Consider the following 16,798-nt stretch of genomic DNA (forward strand, 5'->3'; position numbering starts at 1 on the left):
ATAATAGGGGTTTCTGGCAATAAAAGAGGTTTTAAGATGTTAAAACACCAAACTGAAACCTTTGCAAGGAATCATGTCTGCATTAACCACATATACTTGTGGTGATTTATTTTATTTCATTTTATACCTACATACGTGACTTTACCGAAAGAACCAAAGAGTATGGATTCCTGCAGTCACGAAAGCTTCAAATCAAGATCGAATAAAACTATTAGAACACCGTACATTGCGGGAGTAACTGATAAACTTGGCAGATATTTGGAGAACAAAAACATCCAAGTGAGATTTGGCATGGTACACTAAATACAAAAAAATGAATATCTGGTACTAAAGCTATCAACAGAAGGTGTGGACCGGATTTATTGCTTCTGTGGCAAATGCTATGTTGGTCACACGGGACGAATGATCAGCATGAAACTAAAAGAACATTAAAGAAAAAAAATATATTCCCAAACACAACTCTTGGCAGTGGCAGAACACGCATGCCAACAATGACTCTCAATTGACTTTGGTGTTGAGGTTTTGTGCAAATCTAGTTCCTACTAACCAAGAATAATGAAAGTATCTATCGGAATTGAGAGAAATGAAAATAGCTTTAAGCCTTCTGATAGCTACAGCCTACTCGTTTTCTAATTTTTATCGTTTACTTTTCCACAGATTTAACCAGGGTAGCTCTTGGGATTAAACAACGAATCTCTCTAAAAAGCGACAAACGCACCACCGCTCAGCCAGATGACTATCCTGTTCACTCTTACAGTGCACAACTGCCTTGTAACAAATATTAAAACATTTCTGGCCCATTCAACAGAACAAAAACTCCATTGAAGCATGATTGCAATTACACCACACCATTTTATTTCCAACGTGTACATATTTTTGCATATGATCATTACAGAGTAAATACAATTCCAAATAATTTCAAGATTTGTGAATTTCAGAATAAAATTATATCATCAGACAATACATATGATTCTGATGCGAAGGTTAAAATTGGAAAGCAGAACTTAATTAAACTTTGGTATCACCTCGTTATAGCAAACCAAACCAATTACGGACCTGGAACAATATGCACTTTATCAGCGTATTCACTCGAATAGGTTTAGTGACAATTAGAACTCGGAGCTTCAATAGGCATTACCATGTACAGTATGTGTAAATTTGTGTTTGTGGAGGTCTCTTAGTCAACTGCCAACTTAAAACGTAACACACAGAGGTACCTTTGTCCAGTATTCAATTCTAAATATTTGTCAGCACGCACGATCGAAATATGTGGGGTTGTGATAACGTAATCGCTGTTTCAGGCTTAATTAAAACACTCGAGAATACATTCCTCTAGCGACGCCCGTTATAAACAGGGTATCATGAGCACAAAAGGCTGCATATAACGAGGAAATTATGTGCCTATATTGCTAAAAAATAACTCCAATAATAAGAATAATCAGTTCAATATGTTAATAATATAAATTATTTTCATGCATTTAGACATTAACGTAGTCGTTTCTCAATACCATTCTAAATCTGAGATACAATTTTTAACGGTAACAACATGTGTGCACTTGTGAACTTTTTTCACACCGTACGTAGACAACTGTGCTAATTGGATGTGCGGGAGAGGGACATCAAATTAAATACAAAAGCATTTCTAAGGAAATGAGTTTTCAACCTAGATTATTAAAAAGGGCATAGTTCCTAATATCAGCAGGAAGAGTGTTCTGGCTGGCCACTATGAAGATGACCGGAGTTCACGTGATCGTTTATGCCCTTTATTGAGGTTTATTTGTGCCAAGCACTTTGTGTGTAATGAGTGTGACCCCATAACGTATTCGTTCAGCATTAGACAACTTACTCAAATTATGCAACAACAAAAAACCACAGACCATCCTTCAATTGTCAAAAATATGAGGTGAGAGAGTTCGCGTGTATTATCCTAACAATGAAAATATATATGGCAATTAATAATAACACATCTAATGCACAATGTTTATTTCAGAACGTGAAGAAAAATAGCAGACTTCACAAACCACATTTCTTGAAAAAGATATTGTATAAGTAAAAATGATCGACTACCATGGAACTCACCAGTTTAGACTTTCGTTGATGTTTAACTAGCTAATGGCCTATTTTCCAATAAATGGTATCAAATTATTGATCTATAAACCTACGAAATCACTATGGATAATAATACAACTATCATTTTAAATAGTCATTCATGATAAGAGCATCCCATAACGCTAATGATTCCTACATGTGTTTTATCATAATCATCACTATAAGTCATGTACCTTTAATATCAGCAAACAATAAGCATCGTTGCACTTGCTTCGACAATGTTGTGAGCAAGGTTTCGACACGAAAGCGTAAGCTGCATGTACACATCGGCAGAGTGGAACCTCATTTGCTTTTGAAAGGCAATGACAGCATGTGCTCTTCCTCACGGGAATGTGGTTTCCTAATGGGAACTCCTTAGCATCAACACGATGTACACTGGTTTATTTCATTACATATAGGTGAGCATGCTCCACCTGATGCTGTAGTTTTTATATAACAGTCTTATGAGCCAGGTTTACCAAATACAGAGGATAATCTAATTAAAAAGATAACTATAATTATTATCCATAAGTGCAATGAAGCTCCAGTGGTTGCATGTTTACAACTATATAAATCCCCCAAAAATGAATGTTCTAATTTAAACAAATCTATATGAGAGTCCAAAGGGTCATTGGTTGGAGAAAGCAAGGTCATCATAAGAAATCCTCTCTGTCTTATATCTCATGTTACTCATTTAAATTACGATCTGCATAGAAAGTAATGAAAGTTGTATTCATCCAGCTTACAAATACAAGTCAAAAACAGTAAAACGTACGTATCCTGAGGAATAAGATGCGCATGTATTTATTCTCTAGAGAGAAAGAGGCGGTGTTAGACAAATTAAAAGAGGAAGGTCTCAAGCCTGGCCTTAAAACAAGAGAGGCAGTCAACAGCACTGATGGTTGGGGGAAGGAAGTTCCAGCTAAGTTTGACTGGACACTTTGAGATAAAGCACTGGTCGTAGGACTGGAGAGCGAGTGAAGGGGAGTAGAGTGAGATGGGTGGGGAGAGGTAGGAGTCTGCGTCGAGGGGAGTATAGTGAGATGAGACGGGAGAGGCAGGAAAGTGCGTGGAGGGGAGTGAGATGAGAGGGGACAGGTAGTAGGAGAGGGTGTGGAAGGAAGTATAGTGGGATGATGATGGAGTGGCAGGAGAGGGTGTGGAAGGAAGTATAGTGTGATGATGATGGAGTGGCAGGAGAGGGTGTCGAAGGGAGTAGACTGAAATTAGAGGACAGGTAAGAAGAGAGCGCCTGGAGGGGATTAAAGGGAGATAAGAGGGGAGTGGTAGGCAGGGAATGTTGGATCATGATGAGTTATCGAGTTGGGAGGCCAAAGAGGAGCGATTTGCAAGTCGGAATATGGTCAGGAAATGGTGGATGCTCGAAATATCACGCACATGGAGATATGAGGTCCTGCAGAGTTGAGATTTGTGGGAAGAGATCAATGTCTCAATGATTGAAAGCTCCAATTATTCGCAAAATCTTTGAGAGTGTGATGTCTGAGTTTAGCAAATACTAAAACTGGAGTCTTTGCTGACAGTGGACTTTTTGCCAATGAGGAATTCTGTTTTGGCAGAATGTATCTTGAATTACTTTGAAGCAATCCAAGAAAAAATATCGAGTAGAATCAGGGGGGCAATAGTAGAATACTTTAATATAGACAGCAAGGCATTAGCACTGAAGAAGATAGAGAACCAAGCTGTAGAAGCAACGATGCCCTTCGTAGTAAACAACACGATCCCACCTGTGATTAGCATTGTTGGCTACATACGGTGCGAAAGCAGTTGAACATACATACATACTTTGATTTGTGCAGAAAAAAATACGTTGGCTTATTCGGCGTTAGATCCAATCATCTTCAAGCTTTTCAGTGCATTTGTATTATGAGGAATCTCGTGCATGCTGTTTGTGTCACCGCTGTAATAAATATTGAACACGGGATATGTTTGTTTTGGATATGTAATTGGAATGAAACTCTTCAACTGAGATGCATATTTCTGTTCTAAAAAAACGATTGCAGCAATGTTGCCTGAAACACAGTAAAAATTACAAAACGTCAAAACAGAAGAGGCGTGATTTTAAAATGATGCTTAGTACATTTTATAAGTTGGCATTACAAGAAAAAGCCATAGGTGTAAATGTATTGTACACATAATTTAATGTAATCGAATATGGCATAGTATAGCATCAATTTACAATGACATTTAAAATTTGAGTAATGCATCAAGTTAGTCAGGCACGTAATTACATCAGAGAAACATTTTATATACTTTGGTGCTTGGAAATATGTAAGTCGTAATGATTATCACATAGCACCAATAAGTGTAAACGCAGAACAAAATGGACGGTGGGGTCCACTTGTAATAGGGAAAGTGGGTGATGAAAATTAGAGACACCTGCAACAAGCAAGATGTAAATCACCATTAGTGCGGCCGGCTTCCTATAAATACAAACTTTAAGAACTTGTCACAAAGACACATGTCACAACATTAAAGAATGGTGCCCTTGGAAGGACAACTGCAATTTATAACTCTTGATTAACCAAAGTATCATCACGTCTTTTGCGTAACTCAATGAATAATCATACATTCATATTCTTGGTTCTTTCGGTAAAGTCACGTAAATATTTACGTAAATAAATATTTACGTGATTTTGCTGAAAGAAATAAGAATATTAATTCCTGCAGCCACGAACGTTTTAAGTCAAAAATAATATGTTCATTTGCATTTAGTATTTGTCCTACATTAGGGATCAAAAGACATTGTACTCCATAGTCATTCTATTCACATGACTCCTGCTTCTGAAATTGGCCATCGGATTAGCCCTGAGAACACATTTACAGAATTTACACATCTGTAATGAGCGACTTCCGCGACACGTCGTGTAGAGGGTACTTCTTCTTTATTTAATCATGCTGGTCACGACACAGGCCAACACTTATCCTTCCTTGCACAGAGTACAACTTTAGGTATTAACGTCTTTACTTGCTACACACATCCGATCACTCGGCGTGGTCCCATCGCCCTCACTCGGCTACGCCATTGGCTGGCGGTGTGACGATGATGGCGATTTAAACCCCACAGTAGATCTTCCACGTGGCCCGACGATGGAGAGAGATGACGGTGAGCAACAACGTAGCCAGGACCCAGACCCCACTCACGAGCCCAGAGCCCTGGGTCCGCTCCCTCTTATATCCCCCCAGGCGTGGCGAGACCCCGCCCTTGGTCACGCCTTCTCGTGGAACCTTGGAGAAGGTTCCCGGAGTTTCTCAACTTAACCCCACCTTTTACCTTTGCCCCAAATGCACCTCCTTCTCTGATTGGTTATTACTTAACCATGTCCATATCCGTGATTCCCCTTCCAGGCCAGCATGTTACACATCTTACAAGTGAAAGTTATTCAGGACCGGGAATATACTATGACATTAAACATAGCTATTCTAGAGATAGGTGCGGGTGCCAGGTCAGACACGAAAACAATGGTTAGGTGTTGAATCTGACGAACACATCCATATATTACTACAAAAAGTAAAAAAAAGTGTTCATTAACATATTCGGTCACTCAATCATCGTAATAACATAAACATGTATGCATTTACGCTGAATATTGAAAAGTGCATAGGCCCAGTGACTTCCTAATCTCAAAAGGAAGAACGTTCCAGATGAACACAGAAGTGCATCAGATCAGCAATGTATTGTAGTTCATTTATGGCAAACACTTGGTGTAATGAGTGCGATCTTAAAATGTATTAGTTTAGCAACCGGAAGCTAATGCAGCGCAGTGAGTACTGGACGAATATTGTCGGATTTTGTAGTGCCTGTCACCAAACGTACAGGATGAAGTCATCCCCACATTGTCATCATTCCTCATTGGATTCTTCTTCATGAGTTAATTTTTTCGCTGCATCTCCATGTTGGTTGTTCTCTTGCGCCATAGTTTGTCTATCATTTCATTATGGTGGTCATTATTCAGCCATCATATTATCTAGTCATTTGTCCTGCCCATTTGCAGTTAATATGGCATATATATGTCCTCTAATGAATGTGTTCCTCTGTCCATCAGTGTAAATCCCAGCGCACATCTCTCCATACGTCATTGCAAACAATACAATTGCATTCTATGTCATTTGTGAAAATCCACATAGGTGATGGGAGCTAATTCAAAATCTTCCTCTCCAATAATTGATTTGTTTAATTTCATCATGTTAACTTACTTAAAAGCACTCCCATCCACTCTGGGTAATTTCCTTATTGATTCAAAACTTAAAAGTGTGCATAGACGAATGGATGGAATACATGTGTAATGAAGCTCCTTGGAGACGTCCATCTTAGAAAAGGTGAAGTCTTTATTTTCTTAACGATTATGTATATACAGCTCTGCTAACAGTCAGCCCAATGTCTTCCCTCTTGTCGCTATGTGAACAGTCAGTCCTGATGTCTTCCTTCTTGTAGCTCCACTAACAGTCAGCCCCGATGTCTTCCACCTTATAGATTCTGGTCCCAGGCAAGTGCCCCGACTGGAGCTGATTTAAATACCCTTTCGGGCATGCCTTTAATTGGGCAGTGCCTTCCCCCTGACTGCGTTTAATTATCTAATCGTGTAAATTTCACTGTGCTCTATACAGTCCCCTACATATGGATGCACACTGGTATAAATTAAAATAAACACAACAATCGGCAATATGAGATGTCAAATTAAACTCTCAAGAAAGTGGGTATAGGCAGCACACATCGCTGGAAAGGTTGGCCAAAGGTCGAGGGTGGTGACAGAATGGCAGCTAAATGATGAAACAACGGCCACCATGGAGACCAAGCAATGAGATCAACACACGTACAGCTATGAGTTGGATTGTGGCATCAAACGCCTATGTCAGGTGGCAACAGCACGACACCCCTTTATCCAGCAGACGATGGCTGAAGATGACTGTTAACTGAACCTCTTCAGAATTTATCAAGTCTTTCAGTGACCAGGACACATCGCCAGGCATGTCGAAGCTGGATTTGCTACTGATACGTCTGACATAATGTGAAGAGGCTTTGGAGATCACCATATGTCGCAAACCAGTTGTGTTGTGGGTTAGCGTTGAGGATTACGGGACGATGTGCCGATTTTGAGGGCTGTATGGGGAGTTTATTAGAAGGGGAGAGCGTCTCGGTTGACTGGGTAGACAATCGTATCTGGGACAAAGTATTTAAGTGTCAGTGCAACAGAGGCTGCCATGTAATGTGGACTTTAGTGGCTGCTGTATCCAAATGGAACTTGTGGACAGAGAGTCTGAGTGTCTATGGGTCTTGGAGGTTTGGGGTACTGTTGTAGCGGTACTGACGACGGTATGTTCAGAGCCTCTTTATTGAAGCCACAGTCTATAATATCCCCGGACTTGGATCTTCATTCTGTAACTCGTCCCTTCCCTTGAACGTTTCCAATCCTTGTCCTGGCCTCTTTTATGCTCATTGAGCACCCTGTTTTTCTCTTAGCCAATCCATATCTTTCTTCTTTAATGGATACCCTGTTTTAGTTCAAACCTTTTTTCCTCCAATCTCTTTAAAGCCTGTCTACCGACCAATCCCTGTGGAGGCCTCTTTCAGTCAATCGGAGACCTTGATTTATTTTCGAAATAGCCGTTAAGCTGCACATTGTCTTGTTGTCATTTTCGGTCATTATGTAGAGGTGTTACGTACCGGGGTGTAGCAAGCCATTATGTTGCGTGTCTACATCACGGTCCGTGCGTGGAGTGTCTACATCAACGTCCGCATACAGCCCCGCCCCTTGGGGGGCAGTTGGGTATATAAGGCGGTGCGCGAGAGAACTCGAGGCAGTCGTTGGAGCAGAAGAGCCAGTGAAGACTGAAGACCAGCTAGCTAGCCCTGGAACTACCCTGACTCGCTGCTCGTATAAGAGCCGAGCAGGGCAAGCCAGGGGCGACCTCAGAGCAGCGAGGTCTGTGTCCTTGTGAGGGCCAGGCTCGTGTGGCTGAGGGTCGGACCTGAGCCGAAGCTGGGCCAGGTGAGTTAGCCTCTATAGGATGGTCTGGGTTAGAGGAGTGTAGGAGCTAACGGGGAAACGTTAGCCGAGGGACACTGCCTCGGATAGACCGGGTGAAGGGGCCGTTACCCCTTCCAGTGTTAGGGTGCGCTACGTACTATATAGTACTCATTTGTTAATAAATACATGTTGCCTCCGTCAAACGTATCCTGCGCTACTTACGCCGTTACAATTACACTATGAACAAAGGGAAGGGCGGAGCTGACAAGGCGGATTCTGCCTGTCCACATGACGAGCTGCCCTTAATTACTCAAACCAGCTCAGTAATTATTTTTTTTATCTGGCAGCACCAGATCTCCATACAAAGTGATAGGTACTTTGTGAACTTCCACAAGTTCTTATTTTATATATAATGCCATTGAAACCTACAATTATGAAATTTGGATAACATATGTACATTATGAATTGTGAATCCTATTTGTTTCATCTGACTATGGTCGTGTAATTTCATGGTTTTATAATCAGAAGTTCAATGAGCTGCAAAATAGTTGCCAAACAGATTGGCCTTATGCTTGGCTTAGATAATTATAGACACAGATCCAAGTTACCAGAAGGCATGAGAGGCATTTGTGGCATAGCAAGTTAAGCTGTTAATTCCTTGATAATATGTTTTAATTTGTGCATTATATTTTGGATTTGAATGAGATGAGAGAGACTGACAGTGACCACATTTCCTACATGTTCTGTATTTGGAAGAGACTGCTGCTCGGCAGTTAAAGTTACACCACGTTCGTTGGTTTTACAAAAATTGCCGAAATTATGGTTAAAGCTTAACATGGCCACTAGTATGTCAGTAAAAGCCATGGCAAATGTCGATATGTCCTTTGTTGCAAGCAAGTTGTGCACCAAGGCAAGTAAGAATAAAAGTCATGGAGGATTTTACCTTGATATTGTTTTGTCCCAGGGTGATGAGATGCTCTGCTGCTATTAGACAGCTTTCAGATGTGCCAATTGCTGCAGTAACATCACAGTTTATGGAGTTTGGTCAAGGTCAGGAAAATATCTAGGGTACTCGGCCAATTTGATTTAGCATCTGGCATCTTATAGACGCCGTAAATGAATTGTGCAAGGTTGCTTTCAATTGAGAGAAACATCAGCTTCTCGACCAGTTTTATTGTAGTGTGGCTTTCTTGTAGCCATAGACAGTAATTGACATTAAAGTCGCCAAGGGCAATATAATCTAGGACAGTGGAGGTAAGGGTTGGTGGATCAAACAAATGTAAGCAACTCTTCCTATGGGCGCCGAGGTTGCCATACCCTTGGCTTGCAAAGGGATACCACTCATTGTAGCATCAGGATCAGCTTTTGTGATGTCACCCCCAGGAAAACGAGCCACTACTCAAGGTGTTGTGCAATACTGTGGAGAGACAGCATCAGGACAAGCGATAGCAAAAGCAGGAATCATTAACTGGTAGTGTAGCAACAACCATTGAAAAAGGGCACTGTCTAGCCTGGGGAGTGGGGAAGCCTTTAGTTTAAAGAGATTAAATCGAGAAAAAATGGTCATGAACCGTGACATATAGCAAACAGACAAACAGGTGAGGGTGGAACCTATCAATACCATGGAGGTTGGCAATTTGAAGGGATTGGGTTCCCAAATTGAGGCGTACTTTACAGATTGGTAGGCCCGCAACCCAATCGTAAATTTGTGTCTGTCTATATTGTCTCCCCGATCAGTCCGTGAAATGAAGTTGTTGAGACAGGCACAGAGCTGCGTGAGCCAGCGCTGTGATATTGCTTGTGCAAGGCAGTCTCCCTCTTATTCTGCCCGCCTAATCACAAAGATTGGCTCATTATGGCAAACAACAGCGCATATGGAGAGTCATGCAGGCAAAGAAACCCAAAGAACAAGTCTAGTGAAATAGTAACTGTTGGAATTAACTTTGTTGGCTCACTCTAGACAAATAAGTGGTTTCTGTGTGTGTCTCAGAGTCAGGTCTGCAGATTGAGGGATAAAATGCGCTGGGCCCAGGCCAAGCATACAGTGTAGAGTCCCACTAGCGTGGGTGATCAGTGTGACCTGATATTCCTTGGACGATCACATGTCAGTGGCGGTTGCGCGCATATCTTATGCTAGCTTTTTAAATATATATAGTGCCTTGACCTAGGTGGTGAACAGGATGGTTGGACATGAATATAAAGATGCGTGAAATAACCGATGATGAAAGTGCCAATAAGTGGTGAATGATGAATGAGTATGATAAATGGGTATGGAAGTTGGGAAAGGAGATGATGTTAATGATTGGTAAGCAAGGAAAAAAAGTTGAGATTTAAGGAAAGAATGAAAAATATATCGTGAGGCTGATTGCTTGACTGTAGGTGCAGTTAGTTCCGGTGTAAGGGGCCAGTAGCGATAAAGAACAAAATTGTGATTGGGCACAAGGAGGAATGGGAACAGACGAAGATAGCTGGGATTGTGAACGTAGAGGGCATGAAAGAGCATAGATCGATCTTCTTGGTTCTTTCGGTAAAGTCACGTAGAAGGGAAGTAATAAAATAATAAAAATAAAACATAATAAAACAATTCTCACGACGTTTCGGCCACAACGCAAGCAGCCATCCTCAGGCGAAGAATGAAACACCCCAAGCTTGGAGCGTATATTTAAGCTGGGTTAGAGGGGGGGGAGGTGGGAAGAAGAGCGCCTAGACAAAATAATTTGCATATCAAGAGGAATTCAGCATATGGAAAATGCGTAGGAGGTGGGCGGGGGGGGTTCCAAATCAATACTATGCCCGTGCATTATGCAGGATTAGCAGCATCAAAGGGGGGGGGGGGAAGGGGGGGAGCATTAACAAAGGAAAGGAATGTTAATAGTATGTAGCTGTAGTTACTAAACAACCACGTAAAAAAAAAAAACTACAGTATAAACTGCATGACAAACTAAGGTATAAACTACATAGCATCATCAGTAAACTTACTATACTCTACAATAAGCTGAGTTACTAACAGTAAGTAATACATGAAAAATTCTACGTTGTAAAAAATTATATAATATGCTTCCATCTAAACTTTATTCTCTTACATCACACGCGTCTATACCGTACTATATACTTCCATAGGCAAAACCAACATTAAATTACATACTGTATTGCTATAAACCACCCTATACCTTATACATTTTTAATATAACACTATGTATTATTCTACCCACCCTAATGTGTATCAAAATGGTTTATTACGTCCTTCCAGTGATTGCTAAGCCAGAATCCATCTTCTCGGTTAAAATTGTCTCTGTGTTTGTAAATGTGGATCGCCTCATGTACGAATCTCTCATGATAGCCAGATGGCTTGCAGAGAACCTCTGTCTTGGAGAAGTCAATGTCATGTGAGCCCACTGAGTTGTAACAGTGATCTGCCACGGCTGAGGTGTTTGTCCTACAGTGTTTCAGGTCAGCTTTATGTTCACGGATGCGGTCCGAGACATGTCGTTTGGTTTCCCCAATGTAACTGCTACCACAGAGGCAACTTAGTTTGTAGACACCAGGGTACTGTATGTCTGGAACCACATCTTTTACAGACGGTACCAGATCACGGATTTTATGTACTGTGTTGAATCGGACCTGGATCTTGTGTTTAATCAGGATTTTGGAGATCTTTTTTGTGACCCCAGCAATGTAGGGTAAGGTGATGGTCTTGAAAGGCTCCTCAACAGGATCTTTCTTGGTGGTTGGAGTGATGGCTTTGCGGATTGTGTAGTCGGAGTAACCATTAGCCTTAAGAGCTTGGCGTACGTGTTTGAGTTCACTGGAAATGTGTTCATGGTCGGAGATGCATTGGGCTCTATGATATAGAGTCTTGATGAGAGAATTCTTCTGGGATGGATGGTGGTGGGAATCCGGTTTTAGATAAGCATCCGTGTGGGTGGCTTTCCTGTAGACAGAGTGGCTCATTGAACCATCAGGTCTCCTTTTGATTAGGACATCCAAAAAGGGTAGCTTGCCATCATTTTCGACTTCCATGGTGAATCTGATGGCTGGGTGTATGGAATTGATATGGTCGAGAAATTGGTCTAGAGCAGGCCGGCCATGTGGCCAGATGACAAAAGTGTCGTCTACGTACCTCTTCCATAAGGTCGGGCGTAGAGTCGCAGTCTGGATGGCGTCCGTCTCAAATTTCTCCATGAAGATGTTGGCTACAACCGGAGATAAGGGGGAGCCCATTGGGGTGCCCTCAATTTGCTTGTAGAAGGTTCCATTCCAGGTGAAGTATGTATTGGTTAAGCAGTGTCTCACCAGGGGGGGTACCCCAGCATTCAGTCCTTGATGAACCAAGTCTTCAATGATTGCGATGGTGTCAGGCACAGGCACCTTGGTGAACAAGGAAACCACATCAAAACTGACAAGCAGGTCGTCTGGGGACAGGGCAATCCCCTTGATTGTTGATACCAGGTCAGTAGAGTTTAGTACTGCAGAGGTGGTTTTTCCAGTGAAAGGCCGTAGGATTTCGGACAAAAAACGAGCCAGTTTGTAAGTCGGGGAGTTGATAGTAGAGACAATGGGACGAAGAGGTGTATCTTCTTTATGTATCTTTGGCAAGCCGTACAATCTTGGTGGCCTGGCTGCAGAAGGTTTCAACGAGAACTGTTTGGTCTGATCAATTAATGCGGTTGAAGCAGAAATGATGTTGTTGGTTTTGGAGACGAGGCTGTTGGTGGGGTCTCTTTTTATTTTTGTATAGCTGCCATCGGTGAGTAGTTCTTGAATTTTGTTGTTGTATTCTATTTTGTCCATGATGACAGTGGCATTGCCTTTGTCGGCTGAGAGGATGACAATGTCATCCCTCTTTTTTAATTGAGCTAATTCAAAACGCTCATCTTTGCTGATGTTGCTAGCTGGCATCTTAGCGTTTTTGAGGGTTACAGAGATTTCCGATCTTGCTACGTCTGCAGCGATGTGACTCAAGCCCTTGAGAGCTACATCTACTCGAGCAATTATATCATTAACTGGTATGTGTCTTGGTGTGACTGCAAAGTTTAGTCCTTTAGCTAAAACGGATTTCAAACCTTCAGAAATAGGACTGTTACTGCGATTAATTACGACTTTGTTAACATCTAGCTTTTCAATGTGTGGGTCCGGTTTCTTGTTTGAGAGGCGGTTGAATTTGGAAATCAAGTTGTCCTTACATTTAGTCGACATAGCGGCAGCTGAAGAGGCAGTCATTTTTTCCACATGTTCCCAATCCGATGTGGACATTGTTGCACTCAAGGATAAGTGTGATTTGTAGAGTGTCTTGTCTAACTGATCTAGTTCGGTGCGCGTAAGTCTGATTTTCTCTGAGATAAGAGCTAAGCTAGTTCTAGACAGAATTCGTTTCGCATTAGAAGAAGTTACAGCAGCAGATGTTAGTGTAAATGCGTTCGGTATTACCTTAGAGTCGCGGCATCTCTTCAGAAAGGTGAGAGACTCGATTAGCTGAGCCTTCTTGTCCCGGAGCTTGTTGAAGGATCTCAAAGTTATGTGGAAACCCTCCCCGTAGAGGCGGTTAAATTTCGATTTAAAGCTTTCGTGACTGCAGGGATTCATCTTCTTGGTTCTTTCGGTAAAGTCACGTAGAAGGGAAGTAATAAAATAATAAAAATAAAACATAATAAAACAATTCTCACGACGTTTCGGCCACAACGCAAGCAGCCATCCTCAGGCGAAGAATGAAACACCCCAAGCTTGGAGCGTATATTTAAGCTGGGTTAGAGGGGGGGGAGGTGGGAAGAAGAGCGCCTAGACAAAATAATTTGCATATCAAGAGGAATTCAGCATATGGAAAATGCGTAGGAGGTGGGCGGGGGGGGGTTCCAAATCAATACTATGCCCGTGCATTATGCAGGATTAGCAGCATCAAAGGGGGGGGGGGGAAGGGGGGGAGCATTAACAAAGGAAAGGAATGTTAATAGTATGTAGCTGTAGTTACTAAACAACCACGTAAAAAAAAAAAACTACAGTATAAACTGCATGACAAACTAAGGTATAAACTACATAGCATCATCAGTAAACTTACTATACTCTACAATAAGCTGAGTTACTAACAGTAAGTAATACATGAAAAATTCTACGTTGTAAAAAATTATATAATATGCTTCCATCTAAACTTTATTCTCTTACATCACACGCGTCTATACCGTACTATATACTTCCATAGGCAAAACCAACATTAAATTACATACTGTATTGCTATAAACCACCCTATACCTTATACATTTTTAATATAACACTATGTATTATTCTACCCACCCTAATGTGTATCAAAATGGTTTATTACGTCCTTCCAGTGATTGCTAAGCCAGAATCCATCTTCTCGGTTAAAATTGTCTCTGTGTTTGTAAATGTGGATCGCCTCATGTACGAATCTCTCATGATAGCCAGATGGCTTGCAGAGAACCTCTGTCTTGGAGAAGTCAATGTCATGTGAGCCCACTGAGTTGTAACAGTGATCTGCCACGGCTGAGGTGTTTGTCCTACAGTGTTTCAGGTCAGCTTTATGTTCACGGATGCTATACAAAAATAAAAAGAGACCCCACCAACAGCCTCGTCTCCAAAACCAACAACATCATTTCTGCTTCAACCGCATTAATTGATCAGACCAAACAGTTCTCGTTGAAACCTTCTGCAGCCAGGCCACCAAGATTGTACGGCTTGCCAAAGATACATAAAGAAGATACACCTCTTCGTCCCATTGTCTCTACTATCAACTCCCCGACTTACAAAAGACAATTTTAACCGAGAAGATGGATTCTGGCTTAGCAATCACTGGAAGGACGTAATAAACCATTTTGATACACATTAGGGTGGGTAGAATAATACATAGTGTTATATTAAAAATGTATAAGGTATAGGGTGGTTTATAGCAATACAGTATGTAATTTAATGTTGGTTTTGCCTATGGAAGTATATAGTACGGTATAGACGCGTGTGATGTAAGAGAATAAAGTTTAGATGGAAGCATATTATATAATTTTTTACAACGTAGAATTTTTCATGTATTACTTACTGTTAGTAACTCAGCTTATTGTAGAGTATAGTAAGTTTACTGATGATGCTATGTAGTTTATACCTTAGTTTGTCATGCAGTTTATACTGTAGTTTTTTTTTTACGTGGTTGTTTAGTAACTACAGCTACATACTATTAACATTCCTTTCCTTTGTTAATGCTCCCCCCCTTCCCCCCCCCCCTTTGATGCTGCTAATCCTGCATAATGCACGGGCATAGTATTGATTTGGAACCCCCCCCGCCCACCTCCTACGCATTTTCCATATGCTGAATTCCTCTTGATATGCAAATTATTTTGTCTAGGCGCTCTTCTTCCCACCTCCCCCCCCTCTAACCCAGCTTAAATATACGCTCCAAGCTTGGGGTGTTTCATTCTTCGCCTGAGGATGGCTGCTTGCGTTGTGGCCGAAACGTCGTGAGAATTGTTTTATTATGTTTTATTTTTATTATTTTATTACTTCCCTTCTACGTGACTTTACCGAAAGAACCAAGAAGATGAATCCCTGCAGTCACGAAAGCTTTAAATCGAAAAGCATAGATCGAATTGAGGAAAGCAACGTACGTTGGTGCTAGCCTATGTAAAAAATGTGTAAACTAGGGTGAGTAATTTCAAAAGACAACGATAATAGATGTGTAATGTGAGGTTATATCCGGGTCGTTGACGGATTAAAACTCGTCACGATGATTGGCTCTGCCGGTCCTGGTCCATAGCCAATGGGGGGGAAGCCTAGGGGCGTGGCCCTGACGTAATGGAAAGGTGACAGCTGTTTGTAGAGGATTGGTTCTGCTGGCTTTAGCCACAGCCAATGGGGAGACGAGTCAGGGGCGTGGTCCCGGGAGCCTACGGGGGAGTCTAGAAGATTCCATAGAGGCTAACCAGGATTGGTGGAAACGTACCACGTGACCCGGGTATTAAATAGGGGTGGAGACGAGCAACACGTGGTCAGAACTGGAACGAACGGAGGAGGATGCCACGCGAGAGCGGGGCTCCAAGTTGCCACGTGGCTGCGCGTCTCTCTCTCTCTATCCCTCTCACACTGCCGGTCAGTGGCGTGAAGGAGAGCTGTAATGAAAAGTGAATAAAAGACCGGATTCCAGAAGTCGCCTCAACGACCTTTATTACAGATGGGAAGCCAGTGTAGCTGGATGAGTAGAGGCGATGTGTGGGAGTGGTAGGGGAAGATTTAAGATGATCCAGGCAGCAGCATTTTCGATTTCTTAGAGTGGTTTAAATACAAAGGAGGGAAGACCAAGCATGAGCGTGTTGAAGTAATCGAGTCGAGTGAAGATGAGTGAGTGAAATATAAGTTTTGCGGTCGTAATAAAGATGAGAGGATGGACTTTGCGAATGTTGTACAGGTAAAAGAGGTAGGAACAGTTAGTGGCAGATATGTGGTCGGATAGAGAGGGAGATGAGTGAATATTATGGGCAGACGATACAGAATTAATATAGAAAGTGAGAAAGGAGATAGTAGAGCAGAGAGGAGGGGAATGGGAAGCAGGGAGTAAAATAATTGCCTATTCAATGTAGTTACATTTTTGACACATTATTGGGGTTACTATTTCATAACATTACCTTCAATCTCAGTGTATGTTGAAAATACGTGCTACACAATTGTAGAGGAGTAAAATGGGGACGTGACGTCAGGTGTGCCGTTCAGTGCGATGACGTCACGTCTCC

The 16,798-nt window shown here is 41.7% G+C and overlaps 1 long non-coding RNA gene across 1 annotated transcript in view; it reads right to left on the reverse strand.

Moving 5' to 3' along the window:
• Positions 1 to 832: 832 nt before the first annotated feature.
• Positions 833 to 16,798, reverse strand: part of LOC144737786 (uncharacterized) — a 65,002-nt gene continuing 49,036 nt past the window's right edge. Inside the window, exon 3 of the long non-coding RNA XR_013589077.1 lies at positions 833 to 4,118. This is a non-coding gene — a long non-coding RNA (uncharacterized LOC144737786). The remainder of the gene's footprint in view (positions 4,119 to 16,798) is intronic.

The sequence above is a fragment of the Lampetra planeri genome, chromosome 74 (assembly GCF_965212315.1).
Source record: "Lampetra planeri chromosome 74, kcLamPlan1.2.h2, whole genome shotgun sequence".
Taxonomy (NCBI): Eukaryota; Metazoa; Chordata; class Hyperoartia; order Petromyzontiformes; family Petromyzontidae; genus Lampetra; species Lampetra planeri.